Source organism: Hippoglossus hippoglossus, chromosome 15 (genome assembly GCF_009819705.1).
Source record: "Hippoglossus hippoglossus isolate fHipHip1 chromosome 15, fHipHip1.pri, whole genome shotgun sequence".
NCBI lineage: Eukaryota > Metazoa > Chordata > Actinopteri > Pleuronectiformes > Pleuronectidae > Hippoglossus > Hippoglossus hippoglossus.
Window position 1 is genome coordinate 8,110,814 of NC_047165.1, and position 12,392 is coordinate 8,123,205.

The window sequence follows — 12,392 nt, forward strand, 5'->3', positions numbered from 1 at the left end:
AGGCCGAGGATTCCCTGACCTGACTAATTTTGCACCCCTAAACAATCTGTCTTGCTGCTGGGCGGCTGGTGAGACACGTTCTCGGTGTCGTGGGGAGGAGGTACTTCGGCAGGGGTGATTCCCATGGTCCTGCAGGTGAACAAACACCACAGAGGTCATCGGGAAAGGTTACTTGGTAATCCATCTGAGGTAACGGTCTGCAGGTACATTTGAGATATATAAAGGTAATATAAAGGTAATTGTACTTGAGATGTGAGGAACAGGATGGATTATTCATCAATTACCAGATGCTTTACTCTAAAGCGATTGATGACTGATTTAAGTAAAATTGTAAATATGAAAATTAGCTACAAAGTTGTAGAGTCTCATACGTATAGCTGTTCTAACTTTGTCATTCAGGAGTCTAACACGGATGCAGCGTTTTTTTGCAGATCAATGCAGAGAAACCATTTCAGCACTTGGCCACCTGTTCCTTCCAAGCCTGCAGGGTCCACTGGCAACAACCATTCCTCTCACTATTAGACAAACTAATCTGATTGGGAAAAAGACAGAGGTGGGGAAGGGCAGAAACTTACAAGCCACATGCTGCAGGGTGGGACTCGACACCACCACTCCTCTCTTCCAATGTCTCTGATGGTTTAAGAGCTGCTGTAGCCTTCAGCACTATCGGACTAACACACAGCAGGAGGTAGAGTGAGACACACAAAAGGAAAAAAAAGAGAAAATGTGGGACTCCCAATGAAAAACACAAATAACACTGATTTTAAATTGTTAATTGAGTTGTAAGACCCAATCCATTTATCTGTTTTCCAATAAGAATATGAAGGAGCTCTACATAATTTGAATCTTACATTTCTTGTCATTTCTTTGCCATTTGAACCTTTTCCATAATAACTCCTTAGAAAAGTGTATGAATGTATAAGCTGCAGAGAAAGACTCACTTCAAAGCCATCAGTGGTGATGTGGTAAGACATTAGAGAGGGCGAAGGAAAACGTTCACTTGTTAAACCAGCAGGACTCAGAAACACTGTGGAGCAATTGGCCAATTAGGAAGTGGTGCACCATGTCAAACTCATTTGCAAAGGGAAGGCTTAACCCTAAGGGTTCGAAGGTCGGGATCAAAGGGTGTCCCCCATGGGACCGCACAGGGATCCTTGAAGAAACGCTGATCCCAAGCTTTTGTAAAGGAATCTTCTAATTACAATAAATCTCCACTGGAAGGTAAAGACAGCGGTGCTTGGTACAGTGGCTATATGATAGCTCTTGCCCAAGGGCCTGCAGGTAGCCTATAGATGTCTGCAAAGAAGACTGATGGGAGATAGTGGTTGCCACTAGGGTAGTGGCCTCTCATTTGCCCAGGTCAGAACCTCAGAGAGCGATCACAGCTTTGGCGGCTCAGGCTGACCAGCACCTCTGAGCCTTTGTAGCCTCTGGTGTGTAACTGGGTCTTTGACCTTGCCCACAGATTAGTATCAGTATCAGTATTAGTACTGGATTTAACTCTCCCATTCTCAGCCCTCTTTCTTTCATTGTCTTGTTTTCTCACAAAGGCGTGTCATGGTTGGGTTCCTTTGAAAGGATCACACTCCTTAAATAAGGATTTAAGCCCTCCACTGTGAACCTTTGAGAATAGTATGATTTTTGGACTCTGATTTCTTTTTTTATACTGTAATAGATGTCTTACTTCTGCTAATACTAGCATTATGTGACACTATTGACATTTCAGCTAACAACTTTAAAAATTGAGATCTGTGATAATGACATCTGCACAATAATAACAGAATCAAATGCTGAGCAGATCTATTGAATATAATTGCATCATCTTAGGGGAATATGGGTTTCAAAGGCTGGTGCTTAAAAGGTGACTAATACAGTCACAACATTCAGTATTTTACATGGCGTGGTTATGTTGAAAGTGATGCCTTAGCGATACAAAGGCTTTTCACCAAAATGTCTGGACCCAATTTAAGGGGACATTTCCCAGAGTTCATGTGGGAGACAGGACATGACGCATTAATTCTGCTGCTGAAATTCAACATTTTTGTTTACAACACATCCACACTGGCATAGCTAAGTTAGAGAATCTTGTTGTCTTTCTCTGTCTTTTTCATCCTAAAATAAAAGTATTCTTTTTGTTTTGTTTTTCAGTTTGGGGTCCGTCTCATGTTAGAATGTTTTAGGGTTAGGGGCTGCTGTATTCTCACATGGGCTAAATCAGACATGCTTCAAACAAGGGGCTGGCAGGAAAAGTTCAGGAACATTTCAGGAAAGAGTCTGGAGTTCAGTGCATGTCTGAAAGTCGATTAGTTAAAATGACATGTTCAATTTGAAACCAATATCATAGCTTAAAAAACCCAGTGTACAGTTGGTCTGCTGAGTGAATCCTCAGCTTGCACACTTTAATAGCGTCCATTAGGACCCCATGATGGTTGTGAGGAAATCAGCAGTTGTATGTTCAACCCTCTACATATTGAATCTCCCTTGCAGAACAACCTTCTTTGTTACCGCTCCGAGCGAAGCTGTGTGACGCTCTCTGTGCCTCTCAGCGGGCTCCACCATCGGCCAAAAGGGGGAGGAGAGGGGAAAAGGAGGGGAGAGTATAGCAGTTTGCTCTTCCTGCAATTAGCATTCACGGTTAGCTAAGCAGAACTAATGCAGCGAATCTTTGAGTCTCGCGTTACCTGTCCTCCACTGCCGGAGTACCTGCAGGCCAGATTAAACTGTAGCAGTATGACAAACCCCTATGTATCTGTTACAAGCCTTTTATTATTAGCTGTGTTATTGGTAATTCCCTTTGAATGGCCATGACAAAAACTATGCATTGGCTAAGGCGGACTTAAAAAAAAAAAAGCACAGGATACTGCATGGGTGTGGGTAAATGGGTTTAGTGATACTACAACAAACAGAGTGAGAATTACACCTGCATTGAGGGAGCTTTGTTTGGCAGCACCGGCGGATAACGGCATCACTCCCAGCGGCACATTTTGATCCGACCTGTTTTAAGTTGATGTGCTTCCCATGACAACAGTTAGCCCTGTCACGTGTCAACATGAGAGGCTTCTGCCCTCAAACACTACTCCCAGTCCGTTAGTGACTTCAATTGTGTTTAATGGCCTCGTCTTTCAGAAAAAAAAAAATCCTTTCTTCCTCCATTAAAAGGTCATCGTCATTCAAATGCTCCGTGCCTCCATTTTTATATATAAACCGTTTTGTGTCTGGCAGGGTCATCTCCGGTATGTTCTTTAGCATCTAGGTCAAGACTGAATGATCTCATGACTCCCTTTTCAGCTGGGGCCGGATCAGGATATGGGCTCACCATGTCACCATTATGGGACGTGGAGGAAACTACAATGATCTCATGAGTCTTAAGTGACACAACAACACGGCCACTTAGTCGACATTGTCACGCAGTCCCAAGAAGAGGTCGTAGCCCATTGTTGAGCAGCAGGACTTAGGTTTCTGCTGTTGATTGTGAATGTTTGTCTGCCATTGAGTATCTCAGAGTCTAATTTGATTGATATTTGTGAGTAAGTGACTGAAACACAATCGCACAGCCGCTTTATTTTGTGTTGTAAAAACAATGGATAATCCATATTTTCCTCCCTTTTCTCCTCTGCAGCAGGTTGATTTGCTGTGTTTATCCTCAGCTAATCATTATCACTTCTCTGATGTGTTGTCTTATCAGTTACAAACAGGTACAAGTGGTGCAAGTGCTCCCGATTGATCCGCTAAAGACTCCCACCGTGATGAGGCCACCGTCTAGTCGCACGGAGCCCAAGGAAGACACTGCTCAAAATCAATAAGTCTCCCTGTGACACTGGTTCTGCTAAAGTCTACACTTCTTGGAGCTCATCGAAGGGCTGTGTAAGAAATCATTGAGAGAGAGAAGTGATACTCTGTGCCACAATAAAGCCGCATTGATGATTTTTAATTGCACAAGTTCTGAAACCTAACCAACCGCAAATATACTTTGAGTCCATTTTGAACTCGAATCACACTCAGTAGAGCGCATACCCGTACCTCATGGTCCCCTTAAATTCAACGAAGCTGCACCAAATTGAACAAACTCATAGATAGCAGTTCCCTAAATAAGACCGATTTTTTCCATCAAGATCTATGAATTATACCCTAAAAATCCATATCTCTCAATGTTTCAAAATTGATAAACATTTCCATGATCCGCACCAAAATTTATTGGCTTCTTCCCTGACCCATACCGCTCCCTTCCACCAAGTTTTATGCTGATCAGTCCTGTAGTTTTTGGGAAATCTTGCTTACAAACAAGCAAACCAACAGGCAAAAGGACAGAGGTGAAAACATAACCTCCTTGTCAGAGGTAACAATGGCTTTTGTTCTGGAAAAAAAAATAAAAAATCAGGATACAAGTAAAATTTTTCAGTAGTTTGCATTCCACATTCATTTTTGTGTGACCAGACAAAAGTTAGACTTTTCTCAAATAAATCTGCTGCTTGGCTTCACTTCACCGAACTGTAATTCTCTCATCTACGACCGTGAAGGACAAAAATGTGATGCTATGGTGAAAAAAAAATAAAAGTAATCAAGGCAATCAAATCAGTCATTTCTCGAAAAGGTTGAGGCACATTCTACAAAATGGTTACAGGCACTTTCATTTAATTAATGTTGTATTTCTGTGTTTAACTTACATGGTTTTAGCAGAAAATTGATAATGTTGCCGGACAGAAAACTGAAGCTATTTGCAGGGGAATTACACCAGAGTGTCGTAGCAGGATATGGATTTAAAAAAGAAAGAAAAAAACACATTTCATTGCAGGGCTTTCATCGCCTGGTGGACACAGTCTGAATCTGACTCAGTGCTTCAGTTTAAATCAAAGCCAGAGTGAATTATCTTAACTAAACAGACATTTCTGACAGACAATAGACAGAAGTATTTCATGAATATATATTTCCCGCTTTAAATCAAGCCACAAACTCCGAGTGCTTCTGCCTCTCACGCTAATATTTCTGTTTGTATCCCCCTGTCTCCTTGTTGAACCACAGCTACTTGCCTCTACTTGATGTCCAATCTAAATAAAAAAGATTGTAATATAATAAAGGACCCATAGTCCCTACTTATACAGTACTTATTGAGTGGAACATTGAGATTTATGTAACTCCTCTCGATGACAGAGAAAGGGAGAAAAGGAGAGGAAGAGGGAAAGAGAGTTTCTCTATGATTGCGCGGAGGGGGGAGTTTAAGGTTACCAACTAATTTCTTAGTCGTTACCTGCCGACAGCATCACATCCGGTCTCCTCTGTGTTTTTGAACCTGGAACAGTACAATCTGTTATACTGTAGTGATCATCAGCTCTTCCTCGACCAATGATTACCAGTAATTACCTGTTTTTCTCTCCCTCCATCAATCCCTCCTCCTCCTCCCGCTCCCTCTCGTCCCCTTTCTCCCTTGAGCTATTACCCTAACTGGCTGTTGTGGAGCAAAGAGGAGGTGTGTGGAGAACAAGGCAGGCTTTTATGGACTCCCCACCAGCGCCACTCCACACCGCTCCATTTTGAAATTATCGGGTCCCCTTGCTTTTGAAGTCTCTGTAAGCGCACCCTCCTATTTACGAGATGGCTATGTACTTAAAGGTCACAGATTGATCAAGAGGTCCTAAAGATGGCCTTTTCACTGAAAGCACCGCAATACCGAGGCTTTCACAGGCCACATCTGTGGGGGGGAAAAAGAGGGAAAATAAAATGTATCACTCCCCCAAAGTCAGGCATATTCAGACTGTAATGCACAATTCAATTTACCCTGGAAAATGCCACAATTGAGTATGGAATTGACAATGAGCTCAGCAATTTATCAGTGCTTTTTTGTCCATTTCTATTGGCTCAGGCTTAAGCTTATTTTACTTCCTGATTACCCACAGGTCATTTCACAAACGAGTCGGACTCTAACTTTGTTTAAACATGAGACCTACACTCCATTGCTTTGTCCATTTCGAAAAAACACATTTGACAAACGCACAGAAAGAAGAAGCATATTTCGACAGAGTCCAGGCGGGAAATAACAATGTTAAGCTGACAGTATACTGAAGTCCAGCAGCAGATATACAAGGAGTATGTACACAGTGCATATTTTTTCGAATAACTTTATATCATTACGGGAGGTAAATGTACATATTTATTTTTCCCCGCAAGAACCATTTCTTGCTTAACAAAAAAACCCATTCGATACAACACCGCAACAACTTTCACTCATTATAACACATAATACATTTTGCCTTCACAGTTTGGTAAAAGAAACATTTTCATTTGATAAGATAATCAAAAATAGCCAAGTCTAAAGAAAAAACCCAGTCGCCCGATTTCCATTGCAGAAAGTGTGTATTTGTGGGATTGTAGTAATTTGTCCATATTTTTGTCTTTTTTTATCTGTTAATGGGATTCTAGGATTTTTTGGTGGGAGGCAAATAATAATGATTATAATGATGCATGATAGGATGAATATTCATCCATTTTCTGATTATAATTAAGGTAATTTAGTTTGTTTGGATTGTCATGTATTTTTCATACAGCTGTTGATTTATGCAAGATATCATGGTTTGTTGTGCAGCAAGATGTTATGTTATCACATATCAGTCTATACTCCGGACCCTAAAACAAAGAAACCAGCTTAAATCCAGGACTGTCCATGTATTCTCTAGTTTCAAGCTGATTACCTCTGTAAGGACAGACAATGTCTTTACCTGCTGCAGCCCCACACATTTCAAAATTCATTTTACTGTAAATATAAACAAGGCTCCAACATCTAAGCATAAATCACCATAGAATGTTTCAGTTACAGTTTCTTTAGACTTGACTGGATATTTTTCTCATTCTAACAAAGAAATCTAATCAATCATTTTACTTTTATTTACAAATTCTTGGTATATACTAAATGTTCTGACATTTTGTTTATACAACATTATGAGGAACCTGGAAGAGTTGTTTTAAATACACAGGATGAGTAATAGGACATTATGCGGCTGCACATTATTTCAGTTCAATGAGGATTAAATATGAGGAGCATATTAAACAGTGCAGAGCAAGATGGAGAGCGCCACAGTCTTGATTCAGTTGTATATTTGTTTAACTAATGCAATCCTCTGAATCAGAGTGTTTGTCTGAGGCGAACTCACCATATGAACACCGATGTGTCAGCACCAAACAAAGCTGTGCAAAGACCGAGCAAGCTTCGTTCATCACAGGGTCCCGAACTAAACCCACTCTGTTATTATTATTGATAGTCAGTGCCTTCAGCCTGTCTTATTTATCAGCCAACTTGGGATGAATGGGAAACGGCCAGGCGGCACATATACGGTGCCAATTTGACCCTGTGTTTTAAAATATGTACGCTGCGAGCACCGGGCCGGGCAACTTGGCAGCAGCACAGACTTTGAAATTTTATTGATTGCATCGCTCACCTATAATATGATGCATGTCACATTTGACAACACTATAAGAAGAGGGGTCAGAGCACGAGGACTAATGAAACTGTTTTGAGAGGGGGGGAGCTCCGAGATGGATGTTGTTTTCTACAACATTAACCTTGCAAATGGCTGCCAGAGAGCAGCGATGCCTCATGCCACACACACACACACACACACACACACACACACACACACACACACACACACACACACACACACACACACACACACACGCTGTCAACTCTGGCAACTTCCTGATGGTTGACATTAACACCAACCTAAAAATATCAAACCATTAAAAACACCTGTACTCATGCATGGAGCAAAAATGAAGTAATACATTTCCAAATGAATGAAAATCTTATTAGCATCACAACATAACGCTCGTGGCAAAACACTGGGTGATTTGAAAAGTGTCCCCCCCGCTGTCTGCCAGTGGATGTGGATGACAGATGAGCGGAGGACGATGTAAAGGGATTGGTGTGGGGCAGGGGCGGGGCTGGGGTGCGAGGGGAGCGGCTATACCATAGAACAGACCCTGAGTTAAATCCCTCCAAAATGAGTAATCTTACATAATAATATCCTCATGTGTCTTGATAAGAGCAAACCCCGAACAAGCCGACAGCATCCGTCAGCATGGTCTATGAAAACCCACTAACAACGTTATGGATCCTGAAGGCAGCTATAGCCCTGGCAAATATGCTCTGTGAACCTATAATTTGGCAGCTATATCTTCTTTAACGACACCATTACCAGTGGCTATCACCATAACCGCATCTGCAGCAACAATCCTCGCAGAACCCATAATGTGAAAATGGGTTAAGATAGCTCCCGTGGACTCGTATTGGAGCGCCGCTGTGCTTTTCACACACACAAACAGGCTACAACCCCACACGACCACAGGCACTAAATGGTCTCTACTGGCCACATTAGCTATCTGGTATTGTTTTAACTGGGAAGTAATTAACTGACATGGTCAATATGGGATGGAGAGCCAGTCTTCCAGGTGTTTATAGGTCCCTGGAGTCACGGTGGGGGGGTGAGAGGGCACGGCAGAGCCCATCTATCCAAACTCAATGACCTGACACCTCCTCCACTACAGGCTCACACACTATTAATTATTGAAAAGATAAAAGAGACTTTATTTGTAAAAAATTCTGCTGTCACCTATAACCACTACACAATTTGAATGCTACAGATTTGTGTGATAGACTGCGCCCGTGTATGCCCCGTGTGTGTTTGAAGGTTCATGTGCGGATGAGCGAGTGTGTAGGTGTGTGTTAATCTGACGAGCTGAATGTGCTCCCTTTTTATTTTTTAACACGCTGCGTGAAAAGGTGCCGCGGATCAGTAAATGGCTCCCTCCGCTAATCATTTCTGCTGTAGCAAGGGAAAAAAGGGAAGAGATAAATGTTTGAGTGGTGAGGTTGAGGGCGTCTCTTTCAGACCTGCCCCTACTGTCTGTGAATAAAAGCCTGAAAAGGAGCCACAACGACAGGCTAGAAGTGAGTCCAACTGGGCTTTGAAAAACGCTGCCTCTTCTCCGGGCCTTGGCGCTAATGCATCGGACTCAAAGGCTGTAAGCCAGCGAGAGAGGGAGCGAGCGAGAGAGGGAGCGAGCGAGCGAGAGGCGGGAAGAAAGAAAAAGGGAGAGAGAAGAGGGGGTAGAGAGACAGGGAGCTGGTGCTACAGAGGACAAAGAGCTCCAAGGTGTGCACTCGGTATTCAGTAATTGGTAAAAGAAGCTTCATTTCTTACAGTGATTTCCTGTCTTTACCGTCTCTGACAATCCTGATGCTTTTAATAGGGGTATGAGTAGGGGCTATTCTGTGAGCCCCCCCGAATCCCTCTCGAACACCAACCTGTCTGGCTGCTCAATGCTCAGCCTGACCACCCCTCCTGTCTCCCTCGCTCCTCACAAAATGGGAAAAGAAAGAGAAAAAAAAAGAAAAAGCATTAACCATATTCTTTCTGTCATTCTCTCTCTTTGAATACCTCAAGCCCCTTTAGCTTTAATCATTTCTGGATCAGACTCAGTCCAAATAAGCCAAGCCATTTTCTGCACTCAATTACTCCCTTAACAGCATCAAAAGGAGAAAGGATTCAGGTATAGTGAGGAGAGAAAGAGGGTGAGAGGGAGAAAATTGTGAAGCATCTTCATCTGCCGAAATGCTTTGAATGCTTCGAAAGGCTTCCTTTTTAATGAAAAAACAGTAATAAGAGATGGTTCTGACTATAACAAAATGTTTACTGTCTGTTCGCTGGCTGTGAGCTCTTCACTCTCCCCGGATAAATTGTTGAAGAGAGAGAGAGGGGGAGAATAAAGACCTGACGAAATGGACCTCCAAATTATTACATTTCTACCGAATCCTTCTTTCATTACCAAGGAAAATATATCAGAGGCTACTTCACTCCGAAAGGTATTTTAATAATACATTACTTTTCTCATAACTTCTCTTAACCTTTAGATACAATGCATTTTGGATGAATGCAGCTGTCACTGCTTGGTGTTCAGATAATGAGACATCCAACTCTTATTTACTGTTGTCTGCAAAGTCAGTCCAAACTACAAATAATCCCCGATGGGCCCGAACGAGGGCACAGCTCCAATGCGCCGCTTCTGGATATTTCACGAAATGTATGCAGGAAGTGCGTCTAAATAGGTCGCTCTTTTTCGTAAAGCAGCACTCAATCCATAAGCACGGGCTCCGGGCTTGAAAATGCTGCCCTGTTTTTCCTCATTGTCCAAATTGCCCACATTGTTCTAAACGTCCGCCAGTAGATACAAATCAAGTATGAAATGTGTGAACACCAACAGAGGTCAATAAAGCACGTCTACAGTAATATAATGTGATTGATTTTTCTCTGCAGCTCTTTCCATGCAGGAGTCTGTTGTGTGCACATTGCCGATGATTACACAAAAACTGCTGATGGTTAATCATAATGGCTCAGGGTGAGCACTTTACTTTGGTGCTCCCTCCTTCTCATGCACCGCGCTCATTTCCCCTCTTAGCCAGCTGATGGTCAGTAAGGTCAACATGACACGCACGCATCCCAGAATGCCATCCGCCGGGGCGAGAGCGAAAGCCGCCGTTTGGATGCCTCGCCAAGAGCCTCTACTGGCTGCGGTACTTTCCCTTCACAGTTTCTCATTATATCAGCGGCGCTTCATTGGGTGCCGGGGTCGAACACTGAGCGCAGTGCGGCCGCTTTTCTAGGGTCCTCAACTGAGAAATAATATCTTTGTCTGCCACTGGAATGCAAACAGTAAACAGAGAAAGTAAACAAGTAGATGTGAACCTCTTGTGTTGCAATCAATACTCAGGCCTGGACCACCAAAGGAACAATTCCATCAAGTATCAACATATTCTGATATTCTACTTGTTCGTGTTCTGAATAGCTGGATCTCCTAACACTTTATCACCCTGTCATCAGAAAACTTCTCTTTCTCCTCTTGGATTTGTTACCGTGCACATTTTAATTAATATCTTCAACAGGAGCCAGAGAAATGGGAGCTTTGTTGCTAACAAATCCCTCAAATTCTTCACCTTATGAAGGCAAATTTCAAAAATCACGAAGACCTGCTAATAGGTTACTTCTGGAATCATTGTGACCAAAGAGAAGTTTTGCATTTTGGCTATGAGGAGAAAAAAGGCCTCCACAAAGCACCTTTTTAAAACGTACTCAAAATGATAGCTCTGCTCTTTACTAAGATGATCCTTTACAGCACATGGACAAAGCTGCCAGCTACCTAAGGTGTTAATCAAAGCTACATGCCTTTTAATGCATTTAAACACCCACTTTATATTTTCCACTTTTCGTCGGTCCACAACATAATTTCACCGCTCCCTTATTATGCTCTTTACAGAAGAAAATCCAGGCCAAATGAATGTTCACAGAAAAAGAACAGAAGCTTTGACTCTTAATGGGCACGTTAGCTCAGAAAAGTCTCTAATGGACGATGCTAATTATCCCAAGCTTGGGAGGCCACACAAAGGGAGTGGATCAATATGTGACGCGGCGTGCTCCGCTCATTCATGGATGTTGGATGATGACATTCGCTCAAAACATGGCACTAGAAAAGAGTGCATTGTAAGGGTGGGACGGCGGTGTGTGTGTGTGTGTTTGGGGGGGCGGGGGGCAGCTGGAGGGACGAGGACCAAGAGTGTCTTACTCTTTCATTTCCAATGCACGTTGGCTCAAAGAGGATACCTAATGCTTTCAGGAAGGCAGACAACAGGCGAGGGGAAGAGCAATGTGTGCTGGTGGATAAAGGAAAACAAGAGAAGCGCGGTCTTATTGAATCTGCTTGTGCAGGAAGGTTAACAGGTAGTCTCCGGGCGAGGAAAGTGGTGGAGAAACAGTCGAAGAGAAAACTTTGTTAGCGAGGAGTAGGGTTAGAAGCAGAACCATCGTTGTTCATGAAGCTACAGTGTGTTTCTAATTGCTTATGATAAATACAACTTACTTAGAGTGGTCAGTGGTGGCCCACGGGGGAGGCCTCCTACCAGGCTTCACACAAATCAGTGAGACGATAAAACACAAAGAAAGTCGGTTGAGTGTTAGATCCTTGAAAACCAAAACACACGAGGTGTTTTCAGGTTAACTCTTTTTAATTTTATCGTTAAAAGTTCTCGCGTCTTGTTGTCTTTCTAAGTTCACATCTTTGTTAGCAACTTCCACATGTTTTCACTCCTTTTCATGCCGACTCGTATGCTGTGCATCTTCTGACATTTTGTGGCTGCATTCTCACTTGGGCTCACTCTGACCTTTTCTAGACATTTCACAAGGGGATTATTGGGAAAGCAACAAACTTGGAAATGTAAGTTGTCAAAATGATGATCATTCTATCAGGACCACTGTGGTCACATTAGTAAGTAAGCAAGTCATCTTCCAAGAATGTGTGCTTGAACAAAAGTGATTTTTGATTGAGCAACACAGTATGTTGCCAGATGACAA

The 12,392-nt window shown here is 42.6% G+C and overlaps 1 long non-coding RNA gene across 1 annotated transcript in view; it reads right to left on the minus strand.

The window, feature by feature from the left end:
* The window catches only part of LOC117775748, an 82,260-nt gene that overhangs the window by 5,977 nt on the left and 63,891 nt on the right, over positions 1–12,392 (minus strand). The gene's annotated exons all lie outside the window — the stretch shown is intronic.